Genomic DNA, 19,232 nt, shown 5'->3' with positions numbered 1-19,232 from the left:
TGGGCATGGGCATGGCTGGGAGAAAAGCAGCAGCAGCAGAAGCCAACACACTCCCATAAGGCAGCACTCTGAGATACAGCAGCCCCTCCACCACCAGAGAAGAGTCAGAGCACCCTGAACCTGGTGTCCGTCCTGGCCAACATGACCAACCATCAGCTGTCTGATGGCAAGAAAATGTCCTCCCGCAGGTAACATCTGTCTTCTCTGGGCCAGCAGCCTCCTTTCCAGAGCTGCCGTGTCTCACCTCTTCTCCCTGCCTTGTCATTCTGCTGTGGATCCCACCTCGGTGTCCTCCTTGGCACACCCAGCACTGCCAGGAAAGCTTTACTGTACAAGGCAGTCCCCATACCCACCTGGGTGCTGGTGCTTTTGGTGTAAATCCAGACCCGATTTTATGCTGTAGGCCAAGGGATTCAAAAAGAGGAAGGCAAGGGAGTGACTGCTGCTGCAGCACCGTTTGCTGAGGTTTTCTCCCAACCCTGCTGCTCCTTCCCAGTCAGTCTGGCTTTGCCCTTCCAACCCCAGCGCTCCAGCTTCCCTTTATGAGAGCCTCCTGCTCTGCTCTGCCAGAGGTAAGCTAACTGTTGTGCCTGCAAGCTAGGCACCCATCTCTTTGTCCTTGCCACTGCTGACCGGTTGACTCCAGAGCCTTCCAGGATGGATTAGGTTGCAAACTGGGTTAAGTTCACCTGTTTTCTGGCCCTCATGGTGCACCAGGGCAGACCGTAATGAGATGACATGGTGGCAATTTGAAATTACTGTAATTCCACATGAATCCTGAAATTTGGAAATAGGACAAGGTATAGTGAGAGGTACTGCACTAGTGAAAGTTTAAAAAACCTGTAATAAAGCTGGTGGCACCTATGGGGTTATCTATGAGAGAGGCAGTGGAACTGTGTCAAACAGCTTGGCCTGCTACAACCACATGTGGTGCTGCAGACCAAAGGTGAACACAAGTTCGCAGTTTTAACGTCCATCACCTAAACGTTTTGTGATTATTATTGGAGGACCAGTTTCCTGCCCAGCTGGTCTATTGGTAAATATGGACAATTTGGAGAACTGTAAGGCAGAACCAAAACATTCAATTTAAATAAGTCAAACAGTGGCAGGAAGAAGGTGTTGTCTTGTGCTGTTTTGTCTCTGCAAACTCAAGCAATTCCTGATGCTGACAGTGCTCCTGCTGTGCTGCTATGGCATCGGTTTCTTCCTCTCTGTCCCTTTCTGCACCCCTGACTGCTTATTGTGCTCTGCCAGCTCTGTTAGAGGAGCTCACACAGTCTCCACCCTCCTCATGTGCTGTGAAGGCAGTGCAGAGTGTGCACGAGCCTTGTTGCATGGCAGAAAGAATGGGGTGCAGCAACAGATGCTGCGGTTATGGGAAAATCCAGGAAAGGTGTTACGGATGTTTACAGGTATGGTTAGAGCATACGATCCAGTATGGAAAGACATTTATCAGTTGTTAGATGATTTGTTTACTCTGGATGAACAAAACAAAACAAAACAAAAAAACAAATACACAATGATTTTGACAAAGGACTGGGCTGTGGCCCAGTAAGACAGAACTGCGTGCCTAGAGCAAGAACCAGGTTTACCAGAATCACCAGACTTGGGCAGGGGTGGATGCAGTTAAAATGGGTTAGTGGGGCTGTTTGAAACTGGTCCTAATCTAGCATGGGGCAGTTTCTGGATTCTTCTCACATGCCACCACATGTAGCCCCCAGCTACCAAAACCTTGCCATGTAAACCCACTGCACTAGGCCAACAGCCCAGGCACGTGGCCTAGCACCCAGCAGAGCTTTCAGGCAGACAGATATTTTCTCCTCTCCGTGTCTGGCCGACATTTTCTCTCACAGCTTCGCCCAGCTCCACCAGGTTACCCCTGTTGCTCTTTTGCAACAACTAAACCTCAGCGTGCTATCAGCATTGTTCTCATCCTAAATCTATAACAAAGCACCGTACATGCTAGTTGGAATAAAATTAACTCCATCCCACCTGAAAATGGGATGGTTTGTGTGAAAAGCAAAAAAACTCTCCATACTCAACCAGTAGTCAGACTAATGAGACGTCATATTTTCTAGTGCTATTTAAAGGATAGCATATACATATATCTATTTATTCATTAAGTTGTGAATTTTATGAATATAAAAATACATTTTGAGTTTTATGAATATCTAGATATTAATCATACAATTTTTAAGTAACTCGACATTTCAGCAAAGTTTCAGCCTGTTTCAGGAGTGAGAAAAAACACAGACACAGAAGAGAGAAAGGAGGACGAGCAGCACGGGTGGTTTCTGAGGGGGAGCAGCTGCATCCCTGGTGAAAATCAGGCCCTTTTGAGACCACTGAGATGCCAAGGGGTGTAGGACATTGGCAATGAGGCCACCAGAGGGTGCTGTTAATGTGTTAATGCCCATCTTCCTGAGACAGCCTCCACAGGATGTTTCTTGCTTTCTGCTGCTCTCTGAAAGCAAAGGGTTTATTTCTCAAGCTGACTCCTGCTTCCTGAGGCAGGATGAAGCGATTCGCCAGTGTCCTGCTCCATCTTTATGACCGCTATCATTTGTCTGCCCCACTTTGAGGTGCTCAGCACAGGTCAGGGGTGGCCCTGTCTCCTCCTTCCTGTTCCTAGGCCAACCCAGCAGAGGTTTCAGGTGGGCAGACATTTTCTCCTGTCCATGCCTGGCAGACATTTTCTCTCACAGCATGGTGTGGCTCCACCAGGTTATCCCTATCACTGCTCCATCCCCTGCATCCACCTGGGATCGCAGCAAAGAGCCCAGCAGGCGGGTGGTGAGCCCTCCCTCAGATGGAGGAAAGAGGCCATGGCAGTGCTTTGGACCCAAGGCCATCATCACTCCTTCTGAAGGCACGGAAACTCCTACAGCCTTGGCTCCCTGGGCCATATTTAAGGCAGGTTCCTGCATTTGTCCTGTTGCCCCGTGCCGTGCATATGGCAAGAGAGGTTCTCTGCTAAGAGAAGAAAGGGCAGCAGAGTTGCCACCACGCAGCCTTTGAGTGAGATTTCTTTGCCCAGAAATTTTTGAGATTTCTGGGTCCTGCAAGGGTCCTCCAAAGCCTGGCAGAGAAGGCACAGGAGCTGTGGGACATTCACAGCCTTCTTCCTCAGAAGGCACCTGGACTCTGGACAGAGCATGCAGGGACTGTCAAAGGGCCCCAGCTAACTGTGTGGGCTGCTCCATCCAGCATCATTGCTGGTGGAAGTCGTCTTGCCTAAGCCTGCAACAAAATGGAGCCAGGTGACCCCTGAAAGAGATGCAATTGCTGTCCCCTTGTGCATCTCCAGGTGTGTCCACGTCAGGGCTCAGTGCAGTCCACAGTCCCCCCTGCAAGTGCTTCTGACACACCTAGTGTTAGAAACATCCCACACCTCTGTGTGCTCTGCAGTATCTTTCCTTAAAACAAAGAGCTGGGACTCCTAACTTTAGAAACCTCAGAAATGGCAGCACCTTCCTTGCTGTGCTCAACTCTTTGTATCTCACAGAAGCCATCCAGTGACTTTTGCAAGCTCTTGTGTCACTTTCAAGGGGAACTAAGTGAGGACACCAGCACTAACAGAGGGACCTGTTGCTGCCACATGCCCCAGTTCTTTTGGGGCTCCCCCTGTTCCCTGGGGACGCTTGAGGCAGTGGGGTGGCCGGTACCCCAATGAGGAGCAGCATGGGGTGTGCTGGGCTACTTGTGGATGTAGTCCATCCACGAAAGCTTCTGTCCTATCCCCCAGGCATCTCAGCAGCTGCTGGACTAGGACATTCCTTTCTGGCCCGGCATGGCACAGGGTCTGCAAGATTATGTTCTCTGCTACCATTGCTGACCACCAGTGTGCCCTGTAGGTGACAGACAGCTCCCAACGCAGCCAGGGCAGCACAACTCACCGCCAGCCCCTCTGCTCCCTCTGCTCCCCTCATGTACTGTTATGTACTGTACTTTTTTTTTGAGAACAAACTGTGAGAAGAAGTATTGAAAACTTTGCTGAAATCCAAAAAGATTACATTGACTGTCTGTCCTTACATAAATTGCCAGTCAGAAGAAATACATACTCCACCTGGCAATTTTTCAAAGTTTTAAAGGTAATTTCTCCTCAGGAAACCTGCAAGACCTTTTATTAAGATTTTTGCCACATGCTGTCACATGTTCTGCTCTTGGGGACCTTGGACCACCATTGCAACCATGTCTGCAATGTGTACTTTTAACAGGAGTGAAACTTGCTAAAATTTCCAGTGTGACCGGCAAGCTTCCTCTGAATCTATCTATTTAGTTGAGCTTTCCTGGGGATGCAGATTTTATTTTTACAAAGGAAATACTTCCCTCTCTTCCAGGACACGGACATAAGAGAGGAGTGATATTTTGGATGCTTCCCTCTAACTCCAGATACTTTAAATTGATGAAGTAATTCTAGTTCCATCAGCACTTTGCAATAACATACTTGGTTGGTTTTTAAGCTACACACATAAAATTGTGAGAGTTGTGGTGATCTTGGGAAAGCATCACACAGCTCTTGCTCTAGGTCCAAAGAATTAAAGGAAAAGGCAGGCCTGTCAAGCCAGCAAACTGATAAAAAATGGATCAGTGCTTTATAAGACATCTTTCCTTAGGGAGGTATCATTTCCTACCTACTGCTGATTAATGCTGTCTGTGCTACCATCTTGTGGTGAGTACATGGTAAGGTGAGTTAGTGACAGAGCATTTTTGATTCTTTAGAAGTTTCTTTGAAACTCTGAATAATTTTCATCAAAGCTGACATGGTATCATTTTTCAGCACCTTTAATATAACACCCTATTTAGTCTTTCATGTCACTGCTGTTCTTTTCAAAAGCAGAAGGTACAGGTGTGTTAGCTCATGGGAGATACGGTGAGAACTCTACACAGATGGCAGTGCCTTTGGAGGCCTTATCAAGAGCCAGATTTTCCTTCTGCCTTGTGTTCTTAAAAGCATGTAGCATTAATTCAGGCTTCTGTGTGAAAACTGTGGTGTTTTCTGCTGTCTTGGGTTTCTGTGTGCAGGTGGGGGCTGCCTGAGAGTCCTGTGAGAGAAGGTGACACAGAGGCTGGCAGTTCTATTTCTCAGCAAGAAGTTTCCAACCTTGGCTTCGCTGTAGGTTTAAGCATAAGAGTGACGTTTGCAGGGCCTTGGTGTACCTGAGCACTTCAGCTGGTGCAGACAGCCTTTCTTCTGCCTTCTGGGGTGCTCCTGAGGTAGGAGAAGGAGCAGGGAAACAGCAAGGCCATTCCCAACCCCAACAGAGAAGTGTTGGGGTTGGGAATGGCCTTGAAGTCCAAATCCACACCTCATAACACGAGGAAGAAGGAGGGCGAGGTGTTTTCTTATCTGAGCCCAGTGGCACCATCTCTGGCTCAGCCCAGACTCCAGCTCCGGATCAGCCTGCTCTGGGTCAGGAGGAAATCCTCACCCCAGGTTTCTTCCACACCAGGAGAGATGTTCACGTCTCATCTCCTGCAGGGCCTTCCCTTGGGCTGCAGAGCTGTGCCTTTGCTGCCTTCCCCACGCCTGCAGCACTATTACGGCACAGCCTTGACAGCGTGTTAATTCACCTGAAAATGGTCTTGCTGATTCTTGTCCCTCCTGAACACACAAGCGAGCAAGAGGATAACATGCTTAATGAAAAGCCCTGCAGCCAACCTCTGCTTCACAGCTTTTGCTGCCCAATCTGTCACGACAGTCACAAAAACGTGTCAGACTGTCACAATAAGGAGCCCTGGTTTAGGATGTTGTTTTGTTTGGCCTACATATAAAATAGTTTTTGGTACATTTTTGTATGAAAGTATAACTAAAATATAGCAAAAACGTGCCCAAAGAGGGAACAATTACTATAGCAGTTTAATTTGAATGGAGTGTGGTTTTCCATTTGTTGGTTTTGGTTTCTTGGGCTGACTGTAAATTGTCACAGTTGATTCCATTGGGGAATGCTAAGCAAATAAATATTGGTTAGGATATCATTGTCTTAAAGCCAGTCAACAAGGAAGGCGAAGATTTAATTTGCTTATTCAATTGATTTAACTGTAGATTGCTACTCTTTTGAAGTTAAGCTCACGCAGTCTAGACATTAGTCCATTTTTCATTAAGTATTCCTCTTCTGTCTGATTTTCCACACATGCCTGTCATGTTTCCCTTTCTCCTTTCTTTACAGCCTGCAGTTCTCTCGAAGCGGAGATGATTGTTTGCTTCCAGTTTTCTCTCCTCCTCCAGACACTGGTGGACCTACAAGAGGACGTGGGTAAGGCTTGCAGCTGAGAGAGTTACAAAAACACAAATTGTCAGAAGAGTAGAGCATTTCCTGAGGGAAGGGTCACGAAAGCTCACCCAGGTGTTTAACTGCTCCCCTAAGACTTTGCTTCACCTCGCCTCTGTTGTTGAGGGAAAGGAAGGAAGGCTGTCCCCCTACACAGATAGCCTTCCATCTAGCATTACTTTTAGGCCTCCCTGGGTCTTAGTAAGGATCTGGTCCAGAGTGTTTACTATCTTGGGCTAAACCTGCCTAGCACAAGCTTGTTCTGTATGCATGAGTGGAACTAGCTATTCCCCAAAAGCAATGGGTCTGCAACAGGCTTGTAACAGCAAAAAGCCTGGGGCTGGACAGGCATGGACTCCAGCCTAATATGTTGGGTTTTCATGTGAGATGTGCAGCATCAGCCTCATGAGAGCTGTTCAGGGAGGAATAAATGGCATCTCTTGTCTACTGGCCAAACATTTTTTGTAGTAACTGAGCGAAGTTACGGGCTTTTCTTCCCTGAATAGACGTGAAGGAGGCACGGGGGGAGCAAAACCATTCAGAAAGGACATGGTTTGCATCAGCTGCCATGATTCCACTCAGTTCTGGAGCTAAACAATTTACCTGAGCTGAGGATGGGTCCTAAAGAGATTTCAGTTCCCTAAGGGGAAAAGAGAGCATTCTTTGAAGCTCTTTGAGTAGGTGTTTGATGCCATTAAACAACATGGGGAAGCCTTTGCGTGATGAATGCACATCCCAGAGACAAATCTGAAACAAATAGTCCAGCAAAAACATTGTGTTTGTGGGAGAAACTCTTTGAAGTGATAACAGTAACAGTATTTTCATTTTTCACACTCTAAGTGTTGTCATATGGTTAGTTAATATTTACAAAATCATATTCTAATTAACATATTTCATTATTTAAGAAAATCCTAGTGCCTTTTGACCACTAGAAAAAACATTTAACAAATATGTAATCGCTGTTACTGAAGTCCTCATTGTTAACCTGCTTGTACAATCTACCAGGCTACACTTTACTGAGATTAAAATTTAAGCTGCAGGAGAAAATGTATTTGGATATGCCTTGGGAATCAACTAAGATTTTTTTGCAGAACATATCTCTGTTTTCTGAAGATCACTCAAAGTTTTCAGAGCCAATAGTTTATCTGCTACACACAGTAGAGACCAGCAACACATTTCCAGACCCGGGCACTACCACCTGCACCAGAGGAGTGTAAAAACCTGTCTTCCTGGACAAATGCAGGATCGCATCAAAAATTACTTCTTTCATCAGATCTGATTTGATATGGACAAAAGGACGACAGGTTGTTTGTTCCTTTTGTCATTTTCAAAATGGTGAGTGCTCTTCCAGCACAGCAGATGACTGCCTTTAAGTGTTACAGAGCTTCTGATCTCAGCAATATTTATTGGTAATGAGTTTCACAACCTAATTATGCAGCAAGAAAATGCAATTCCATCCCTTAGTCTATAATGTGTTATCTGTTCCCTTCCCTTCCCTTCCCTTCCCTTCCCTTCCCTTCCCTTCCCTTCCCTTCCCTTCCCTTCCCTTCCCTTCCCTTCCCTTCCCTTCCCTTCCCTTCCCTTCCCTTCCCTTCCCTTCCCTTCCCTTCCCTTCCCTTCCCTTCCCTTCCCTTCCCTTCCCTTCCCTTCCCTTCCCTTCCCTTCCCTTCCCTTCCCTTCCCTTCCCTTCCCTTCCCTTCCCTTCCCTTCCCTTCCCTTCCCTTCCCTTCCCTTCCCTTCCCTTCCCTTCCCTTCCCTTCCCTTCCCTTCCCTTCCCTTCCATTTTTGCAGGTGGGGAGGATGTCAGTTCACCAGCCTGCTGGTGCTGGTGGAGATGGGGTTGCTCCCTGGGGAATATTCTACAGGTCTTATGTCTTCCCTGCCAGCAAGGACATTTTGGGGCTCCTCTGTGGGTGCTGATACCTCCCCTGTTAAGTCTTAGCCCCCTGTTAAGTCTTAGCCCCCTGTTAAGTCTTAGCCTGTTAAGTCCTAGCCCCCTTCTGCGTGTGGCGAGGCACTAAATAATCACTTTTTGCTTCTCAGCTCTTAAGTGCAAAGCCTTTGTGTGAGCAGCTTAAAGCAGCTGCACAAACTGACCCAGAAGAGGTTGGTAATAAGCCCCTCACAGAGAGGAAAACAAATTCTGGAACAAAATATTTCCTTCAGCCAATTTGTCATGACTACATCTCTAGAAATTAAATGCAAAGTTGCCCGAAAATGACATTCAGTAAACAAACACTTAAACATCTGAAGTAATCTTAAGAGCTGTTTTCCACGGAAAGTGCATGCAAAAACTATTCCAGCTGACAGAGCAGTGCCACAGTAAAGAAGTTCCTCTTGACATATCTTGGAAGAATTTTGCCATCCATGACAACTACATCGGGCGCTGTGCTGCTTCCTCTGAATCTCTCCAGCACCGCCCTGTAATTATGCACTTCATTTGCTTGGGACAAGGGATGCTGGAAGGAGCACGGTGTCCTTCCCTCTGCGCGCCCGTGCTGCACGACAGGCACCACCTGCCTCCCTGTGCTTGCAGCTGGTGCTGCTCTGACCGCATGGCTGACGATTCCAGATCAGACCGACCCAGAGGACGGCAGTAAGAAGCTAGCAAGTTTTTCCACCCATTTGTATGTCACACCTAGTCATGGCACAAGGGATAATTTGGTGAGGCACAGTAGCATTACAGATGTCAGGCTTTCCAGTGATTGCTTTACCAGGGGCAGAAATGTGCCGGCACAAACAAGCCTGAGTACGGGCATCACCGCCAGCATGAAACTTCCTAGTGATGCAGAAGCTTCCTTGTGGGCAGGAATATTTTAGCCTCAATAAATGCAGAAATACTCCACGAACTATTGGTGCTCTGGAGTCCACCATTCAGAGTGGTTTTGTGCTTCCTTTTGGCTGCTGATAGTTAAAATGGTATCAGGGCAACTCATGCCACATGGAAGAAACTTGTAGAGATGACAAAGTGCTGAATTGATTTGCTCTGCATTGGGTCTGTATGGGCAGATTTCTTTCACTGTCCATAGAGACTCCCAGAAAGTTTAGTAAATTTGTGTTTCATTCTGAGTTTGTTTTCCTCCCTGGGCTCCACTGCTGCTGTTTAGCTGGACTGGTAAAAAAAATAAAATAAAAATGAGAAGAGGTTAAAAATTCTAAGGGGAAATGCTCCTGTCTTTTACCAGCTTGTTAATAAATTAGTTATTTTGAAGATTATTTAGAAGTTCTAATTGCTTTCTGAGCTTCTCTGGGGTTAAATTTGGAGACTACATCTATCACTGAATGGAAAAATATTCAGATTTGGGATATTTGGATTTTTGAGTATTTGGATATCTGAATATCTGGAATGATGTGCATTTCTCACTGCAGTGCTGGTCATATAGGTACACATGTTGTCTGCAATACATTGTTACCAAAGTGATATACAAAGCACCTGATTCAAAAGATAATACCTGGAATATATCTGGCACTTTATCTACAGTGAATGAATTTGGTTCCTGGAAGCCTCTCTCTAAAGCCAGATTAATCATGAATCAAGATTCATGATTTAATACCAAAAAGACAACAAGTGCGAAAAAAAACCAAAACAATAACAAACAAACAAACAAACAAACAACCCAATACAAAAAACAAATGGAGAGTTTCTAACAAATACATGAAAAAGGATCTCAAACTTTTATTGTATTTACTTTTAATTATCTGATAGGAGCTACAATCTTATCTCTGAAACTATGTTTTAATTAGAATTTGTGAGTATATCTATGCCACGATCATTGCTGATAGCTAAGATACTTAGCCTTCATATTCTCCAGCCTCCACCCCAAACAGAGTAAGTAGTGGGGTCATACAGATACATTTCCTATTAAAACGTATGACAATCCTGTAAGTAGTTATTGGACAGAGACTACAAAAATGTTCATTATGATGATTCAGCATTTTTCTTCAGTGTTCTGTAAAGTAGAAATCTTGTGAACTTTTAGACTTTTGTGAAATATTGAATAGTTAATGTATAGTATTATATAAACTTCTGTTTATAAATACAATAATGTTCTACATCTTTATAATGTTCACTTTGACAACCAGAGCTTCTATCCTATTTGTGAGCCCTTGATTTTGCTAGTTTATAGTTTTAGCAGTGTTTGTAAAAGCACCTTGCTCAGCTTGGGAAAGATGTTCTGCTGTGACCAGCAGGAACCGAAAAGTCCCCCACAATGATTTTGGATGCTGGCTGCAAAAGTCCAGAGTGACTGAACTTTTGTATCTTAAGGGTGGTTAAAATGCACTTAGCAGTGGAAGAGTATCATTTTCTTTGTTGCAACTTTCGCATTCATGCATGACTGATGTAGGTAGGAGAATTATTATGACGAGTGTTTCCTTACTTCAAACGTCCTACTCTTCCAGCGAAGGTGCAAGCTCTATTTGTAAACAACCGAAGCATAATATCTGGCAAGGCATCATGTAAAGGTATCATCACTGTCAAAATGACAAGCCAGCATCACAGAGAGTGACTGCTGTAATTGACAGAGATGGTGATCAGGCTCTGAAACTGTTTTCTGATTGCATATTCATGATTCCTCTCTATGATATGCTACAGCTAGTCTGTGAGCTATTCTAAGCAGATGTTTTAACAGGACTAGACTGACACCTCATATTTTGAGATCTGTGAGTCTCATATTTAGCATAGTTCCCCCTATTTTTTTTTTTTCCCAAATGCCCGATTCCTGACATGTGGACTTAGTTGTGGGACACTCTTCCTTTCCAATGTTGAATATTGTTAAAGAGCTCAGAGAAAAGTTTGGGTTGCGAAATGCAAAGAAATTATCTGATCCTGTCCTTTTTCTCCGCACTTCTATTTCTGACACAGTAAGAAGGGTTGGGCAATTTTCCAAATACAAGCTGATTTTTATGTATTAATTTTTTTTTCCTTGTCCCAGGATGCAACAGTTTATCAAAATCTGAAGCTCTATACCAGAAGCACACAAACAGAAAAGGAAAAATATATGGCAACACCACAGACTGCTTGCAACATTTCTGCAGTTTCAGTTCAACTTGTAGCAGCAGCCGAAGTATTCAACAGACCAGAAAGCTTTGCTTGTGAAGCCCATTTTTAGTGCATGCCTAAATCAGGAGAATGCATTTAAGAAGACTGATGGAACTCCCCAAAAATCTTTCACACACAGCATGAAACCATTCAAATATCACCCCATTCTCCCAAACTCCAGACCAACTGGCAGCCAGACTGGAAATGTGAAATTGCATAAAATGTCTGAGCTGATCAAGCCTTACTGTTAGCACCAAGAGATGGTCTCGATGATGACTTTCTCATCCACCCCTCCTCTGCTGCACAGATCTACCTCCTGTTTTGCACCTGCTGTGAGAGCCTTCAGTAAGCTGACTCAGCTCTCTGTCCCTGGAAACTCCTTGTATGCAAAAGGACAGTTTTTATCTAAGGATACATGTCTCACCCCTTGCTCCCTCCAGATTCAATATGTTGTCTTGGTGTCTTCCTTGGGAGCGCAGCCACCTTGGACATTGGCTTGCCATCTCTCAGCCAGCAGCCCAGGAGCCCAGGAATGTGGAAACAGGCCCTACAGCCAGAAGGTGGCCTCATTTTTTTTTTTTTTCTTTCATGTGGGTGCAACACAGGCTGAGGAACAGCTCTGTAGTTCTGAATGGTTTCCAAAGCAGCTTGAAGCTATATTGTGGTTTGCTTGGGACTGTTCTTGTCTCCTTACTGGTACTTTGAAAAAAAAATGGGCAGGAAATTGAATTTCTTTTTCACACCATTTGTGAAACCTTCCTAACCTGAGCAAAACATCAGCTTTCCAGATGGGGGGTGAAATTTCAAAGAAGTGTAAAAAACCCTTATTCTAACTAAAATGTATAGTTGTATTTTATGTTTGGTTATTAAGCTTTTTTGTTGTAATTATTGTTTTTTTCCTTTGACTTTCAGATTTTATTTTTTTTTCCCAAATGAATACATGTGTTAATATTAAAGAACGTTAAATGACCTGACTATTCACGTTTAACAACGAGAGTGGCCTCCCTCCCAACGGGTGACACTTAATACCGCATGGTTATGACTGTCCATCACAACTGCAGTCATTCAGGTATGTCATCCAAATGCATCATTTTTTTAGGTAGCACAATGTGTAGTGAAAGGTTACTGGAATATGGTTTCAAACATCCTGTTGAAGGTCAGTATTGCAACTGGAGTGACAAGGGCTCTTTCTCCTACAATTCCATAAATTATAGGAAATAATTTATGCGTTGGCAGATCTTCCCGGTGACTCTAAAGTAGCATTAATTCATGGCTTTTCTCCCTGCTCATTGTGGTCATACTCATTGCAAAGACAGCGCTCTGGACATTGTATTTATTGGTCTGAAATCCACATGGTAGCATGTGCTCCTGTGTGTCTTGGCAATCAGTTAAGCTGCATCGAGCACTGCTTGATTACCCATTCATTCCTACATGTTTCTCTCCCACAGGCTAATTCATCTCAAGGTTCTTTAACTTTTATGGTCTTAATAATCCTGGTTTTCACAGCTGCAGGAGCAGGGAAGGGAAATAATGTATTTGTGAGTTTCCTGCTCAGACTCCAGAAGGGGTTCTCTCTTCCCTTTAAGGGACTTGGATGTCCCATCTCAGATTCCAGAAGGAAAAACGTGTCTGCATTCAGTGGCATCCTGATAAGATGGGAAAAGCAATAGTATTATAAAAAGGAAAAACAAACAAACAAGGGTGCTGGTTATTGAAATAAAGTAAACTTTTGCCACAAAAGAAAATCACTGCAAGCACCCCATCAAAACACAGCGTGTAAGGGTGCAGGACATATCTGTACCTCTGGAACACTCTTCAGGTGCAGCAATGCATCATGTAATACAAACCAAAATGACACTATGCCATATCTTGTGTACAGCAAATAACTCTTGCATCAGGTGAGGGGCTGACAAGCCATTAGACTGGAACAGCTATCCTTGAAATAAACACGAGGAAATTGTCTTTACCCTCTGTAGTCTGGAAGATATGTGTGATCACGCACATTTTGAAAGATGCAACAACAAGGAAAACTGTTTTTATTTTATCATGATGTATTTTTGAAGCTCTATCACTTTTTCATTGCTTTTCACTTTTTTTTTGTCATATGTTGATCTGAGATATTGTACATTTTGAATTGATGACCTGACAAAAGTCATTCTGTTAGTACTTCTCCATTTTTAGTACATGCTGAAACTTTTTGGAAAAATAAATCCTCAATAAAATACATCTTTGTAGAAATATGTTCTGCTTTGTCCATAGAGACAGGGAAATAAATAAATGCTAACAAATTATTTATTTTTTTTAATGCTAAAACATTTTTAAAAAGTCACAACAGATGGTTTGTTTTCCTTCAATTTATATAGTATATTAATGTGATATACGTATATGTATATTTAATAGTATATTGTTTAGTATAGTTGGTAGTATAGTAGTATATGCTTAATATTACACATTCAAATTTTTGTAATAAAATGTTCTCTTTTTAGAACAAAACGTTTTGGTAGTGTTGGGAAATGCTTAGAAATTTACAGAATGAGTATTTTCATTTTTTAATTTTATGGCAGATATATGAATCTTATGAAATTTGGTTTCTATATGAAGTAATATTTTTTCAGCTAACAGCTATAAATCTCTTCAGAGCAGAAATTATATTTTATCATTTTTCTTCACTTTTTTTTAAAAAAAAAAAAAAAAAAAAAAAGAACTAATGACTACCCAGCGTTTCCCACGAGATGGCAGTGATGAGTTGTGAAGCTTACAGCTGAAGATGTAGAGAGACACAAATCTCTGTGAAAACAGAAGATAACAGTTTTGATAAAGCAACAAGAACGAGGATATTACAGAGTTCACGGAGAAAGCTCCAGCTTTAGTTCACTCTTCTGTGTCCAGAGTAGCATATCTTTTATTTTAAGTATGATTATATACTCTTCTCCTTTTTAAGATGAAGCCAAAGTTGACTGCAGAATCTGATTACAGTCACCTGAGATAATTTTTAGCTGAAGTGTGTGTGTGAGTACAGATTTCTATCAGAAATACATATTATATTCATGCAGTTTCAGTGCTTACAAGTTAACTCCTATGAAATGTTGGTGTTTGAAATCCGCTGTTAACTGAATAGATAAAACCTAGAAGCTGTTTTGCCTGGGAAAAATACTGTAAGCAGAAAAGACATCTCAAGTGACAAAAAAAGAGAAAGCCACTACAAATACAGTGACAAATGCATATTAGGAAATTAAAAATTTATTATGAATATGAATTAATGTTTTATTATGCTTAATCTTACTCTGAATCTTATTCTAATTAACATTAAAAAATAAAAAAAAGGAATTCTATGTAGCAATGAGTTGCCCCACACATACAATAAGGAGTTTGTTCAGTCATGACAGAAACTGTTATCAGATTGAATACAGTGATTTTCCCTATTCCTAACTGAAATGCAAACCTGTCCCCATCACAATCATAAAAGTCCTACAATTCCTTTCATATCTGATTTAATCTAATCTTGTCTAGGAAGCACGTGGGAGTAAGGAAGCTGATATAGAAAATTTCAAGCCTTAAGCAAGAAGTGATTCTTCTTTTTTTTTTTTTTTTTCTTTTCCCATTTTTTGTCTGAAACAGGGGCAGCTTGGACCATTCATGTCTCTCTACAGACACATACACACACGTGCCTGCACATGCAAATGCTCTTAGTATTTTCGTTTCTTCCAACACTATCTCCTGTCACTGTGTACTCCTGTGTAGATGAATACTACTTTACAGCGAGAAAAAAAAAAAAAAAAAGATTTTTTTCTGAAGATGTTGGTAGAGAGTGGGTGGTAGAAAGCAGCAGTCTGCAGACATGGGGAAAAATGCCAGCTTACACTGTGCGGGGTGATGGTCGGGAACCTTTGGGGGAAACTTGTAAATCACAGCTGCCTATGAAGGGTAATAGATCTACTAGAGGCAATACAAAGCCTTCCTATGGGATTTATATGAGCAAACAATTTACCCAGACAGATTTCAGCTAAATCAAGGACAGGTCCCAGCTTGGCCACATCCAGCATCTACACCTGTTTCAAACTCTTTCAAATTTGTCACTGTATTTTTTTTTTTTTTTTTTCAGGTGTGGTACCTGGGATCAGATGCAGTATGCCTGGAATCAATGCATCTGACTTCACTGAGAAAGGAGTTTCCAGCACTGTTTGTCTGAAATGACATTTTTTATTGTGCTGGCTTATTGTTGTTGTTGGTAGTGTTTGTGTGTTTGTTTTTTTGCTATTCACTAATGACCAAATTCTTTAATGACCAAATTCTCAGTTGCTGTGTATCTGCTACAGCCTTTGAAGGTCTTGAAGCGTGATTTATGTTTCCTGTAGGTGTGTTTCTTGACCACAATAAGTGTTGTGTTTTGTTTGTTTGTTTGTTTGTTTTGTGCATTTTTGTTTGCTTGTTTGTTTTTTTTTTTCCTTAGTGACATTTTATGGCCTTTCTGCTCCATTCATATTCATTTTAATTCCATTTGCTAAGACTTGGGTCTTACTTCTGCTAAAACATTGAGAGTTGTACTGTTTTGCCAAGAAAAGTTAAGTTCAGAATGCCCAAAAGCTAACTGATGCATATTGCATCATTTAGGTATTACATTGACAAATGCAAATAAGGCACAGGCTGTGTCTTTGCCTTTTATTGGTATACTTTAGTGTTTACCGCCTACTGAACAAAAGTGACTGTCAGATACATTTATGTTTTCAAAAATACTTTGAAATATAGAAAGTCTGAGAGGATTTTGTTTGCTGAAGTGAAAGCTTATGTTATAGATGTTAGATATGCTTTTTGACTCACTGCAGTGTCAGGTTGACTTTGCTGTTTGGATGACTCAAAAAATAATTGATTTCTATAAATGCCCAGCTTTTACTGAGTTGGAGTAAGTTGTTTTGATCTTTTATTATTATTATTAGAGTGTTTCTTTTTGTTTGTTTGTTCCCTTTTTAAAAAGTTCACAAGAAAGAATCATGAGTACATATAAATATTCTTTCCCTTTCTTAGGCTTTTAGGCTGACTTTGGACCTTCAGATTTTGTTAAAGGTAGATAAAGCAAGAAATTACAGTACAATTTAGCTACACAATGGAGTGAAAACAAACCAAGCAGACCGTAGTTTGTACGTATTAGTTTATCAGAAGAAAAATATCATTTGTACTTAAGATTCTGTGGCTCCTGAAATGAAATGCCTGCAAGAATAATCACAGAAGCTGCAGTTAAAAAGATAATGTTGTCTAAAATGCATATTCACTTTTCTTCTGCCAAGGTATCATCTCTTTGCACAAAAACTGTTGAAAAGTACAAATGAAAGGATATAAAAAAACAAGTGACTTTGGTACTTCTGTTTGTGAAAAAAACTACATCTCTAATGTAATGTTTTAGAAGCTGTTTGTTCTATCTCATAAACATATGGTCGTTGTAGTTAAGCAAGAGGGGATAAAAGGAGTTGGCATATTCTTTTGAATTGCTGATGAAGAATCTGGATTACAAACCGAAGGAAATGGTGATGAAATGGATGATATAACTAATTACATTACTTTTCATATATGCACAAGCATAAACAAGAACAGAAAATGCTCAGCTTCCCACATTAGGGAATAATGTTGTCTTATGTGTATTATGCTGTAAACACCAGAAAAAAAAAAAAAAAAGAAAAAAAACAACATACAAAAAGTTCAGTAATTTCTGTTCACACATTACTTGGTTTTGGGGAAGCAGAAGACTGTATTCAAGATGTGTCTCAGACTTACATTGCAATGAAAGAGAAATTAATTCAAAGCACCATTCTACTCTGAAAAATAAATAGGATGTGTCATCCCAGGAGCGTTATATTTGCCATCTCTTCATTGTCTCTTAATTTGGGCCATTTAGAAGTAACATTAAAACATTTTATTGCTGCTGGCTCTGAAAACTTCTTGGAACTTTAAAGTGAAATTCTGCCCTTTACATTTCACCAGAAATAAGGATTCTGAGACCATCACTTTTCCAAATATTCTGTTGATAGCAAGGCAGAAGAGAACCAAACTCATTATCCTAGCTATGTTCATGGACTGATGATAAAAGAATAAAAATATTTTGTTCACATAACTCTACAAACAACTGTCTGAATACAAACAAGGAGTAGTACTTTTATCAGCACTTTCTAAATCAGAATTTCCATAATAGTGAATTAAAGAACGAAGGGAAAAGAATGAATTTACTATACTGCTGGATTAATCAGTCCTATTTGATTTTTAGCCTACAGCTGCAATGTTTTCTCTATCCCTGAAGTACTTTCAGAATTTCAGCTTGCATTTGAATAACTCTGAGACTTTTCCAAGCTCTACTTGTCTCTGATTGAGAGACTGCATGTTTTTAATTACTCCCAACAATATGAAAAGATGTACAAGGATATATAAAAACTTTTCAAGATTCTGTAGAAACGTAGAGTGAAAAAATAATCCTGCCTCCAAAACTGGTTATTACCCTGTCTGAGGAATGTTACCTGCAGCAAGTTTTTCAACAAAACAAAACATATAGTTAAAATAAGGGAAGATATCACCCTTTCCCCCTGGTTATTTTATGAGAAATATTTCCATTTTTCAAACAGTTTTACTATCAAACTAGGCCACTCTGAAAAAGCCAAGAAAAACAAAACAAAACAAATACTTGCATATGAATGCTACAAGCCTATGTTTTTATATCTGCCAGGGTTTGTCTGGTTTCACATCAAAATGATGTGAAACTACAAATCTCTCACTGCACCACTCTTCAGAAACAGGCTCCCAGAGGAATACTTTAGAAAAGAGGAATAAAAGCCTATCTGTTTGTATTCTCTCCCAGGTTCTCTCTTTAAAGTTCTGTTTTAACAGATTTTCTAGGTTTTTTTTTTTTTTTTTTTTTTTTTTTTTTTTTTTTCAGACCTTACAGAATAAAACCTTTCAGCCATGGCCATTATCTGGAAAAAACTAAAGTCTTGAATTAGGCACCTGGTCATGAAACATCCTGTGTTTAAATCACAGTAGCCAAAACAGTGGTATTGGCTCTCTTTGACTTTCAGCAAGGAACTTTACTGTAGAATTACCAAACTTCAGTTCATTTTTGGAGACCTGTCCTTTTTTACTCAATTGGCAGAGCAATTCAGTACTGCCCTCACAATTGTGACAGTTAAGCTTTTCACAAAGCATTTTGCATCTTTAATGCGCACCACAAATATTAATCAATGTGTTAATACACAAGGCAGGCAAAGAAATAGCACAGTCTTTCTGTAGGTGAAGGGTGGGGAGGTCTGGGGTTTGATTCTGCTGGAAGTTACCTACATCCAGCCTCTCACTGACTCCGAGCATCTTTACACAGCTGGTACTTTCACACTGGCTTTAGACCCCCAATACCTGCCACAAGGTTTTGCACAAAACAAAGCTAGACAAGGATGTTGGTGTGGCTTGCACCACCAGCTTTCCTGATGCACCAGGCTCAGCAGACATCCCCAGCTGCATCCTGCCCACAAAACTGACCATCAGCCTGGACCATGCATGATCCAGTGATCACACATAACACGGGGTATCTGGAATAACATATCCCATCTAAAGGATAAGTAGTTTTGTGAGCAGAATGACTGACGTGTGAATCTGAATTTCAGATTATCAGGCATGCTTTTACTGCAGTTTTTTTTTTTTTAATTATTATTATTTATTTTTTGTTACCTAGTCTCCTTTGTTACCCTGGCCTTATTGCTGGGCAAATTACTTGCTTTACCTGTGCCCCAGTTTCTCTAAATGTACAGTAAGGAAGCACACACTTACTGATATACTTTAAAAATATCTGGGCAAATTCACTGCTAATTGTCATTAGCATTTATCACCAGTGACAAAACTTTGCAGGCAAAAATATTTCTCCAGGTACAAGATATACTGTAGGGTGAGGC

General features: G+C 41.3%; 1 long non-coding RNA gene across 2 annotated transcripts; it reads left to right on the top strand.

Moving 5' to 3' along the window:
- Positions 1–4,100: 4,100 nt before the first annotated feature.
- Positions 4,101–17,337, top strand: LOC140000618 (uncharacterized). 2 transcript variants are annotated; one of them, XR_011805677.1, is made up of 6 exons: positions 4,101–4,672; positions 6,171–6,257; positions 7,364–7,607; positions 11,207–11,873; positions 12,226–12,382; positions 15,416–17,337. It is a non-coding gene; the product is annotated as an uncharacterized lncRNA (long non-coding RNA). The 2 variants fall into 2 exon arrangements; XR_011805676.1 differs by lacking the exon at positions 7,364–7,607 and having other exon boundaries at positions 15,416–17,335.
- Positions 17,338–19,232: the final 1,895 nt, after the last annotated feature.

The sequence above is a fragment of the Anas platyrhynchos genome, chromosome Z (genome assembly GCF_047663525.1).
Source record: "Anas platyrhynchos isolate ZD024472 breed Pekin duck chromosome Z, IASCAAS_PekinDuck_T2T, whole genome shotgun sequence".
Classification (NCBI taxonomy): Eukaryota; Metazoa; Chordata; class Aves; order Anseriformes; family Anatidae; genus Anas; species Anas platyrhynchos.
The sequence above is the reverse complement of the archived record's forward strand: the minus strand, read 5'-3'. Positions and strand labels throughout refer to the sequence as shown.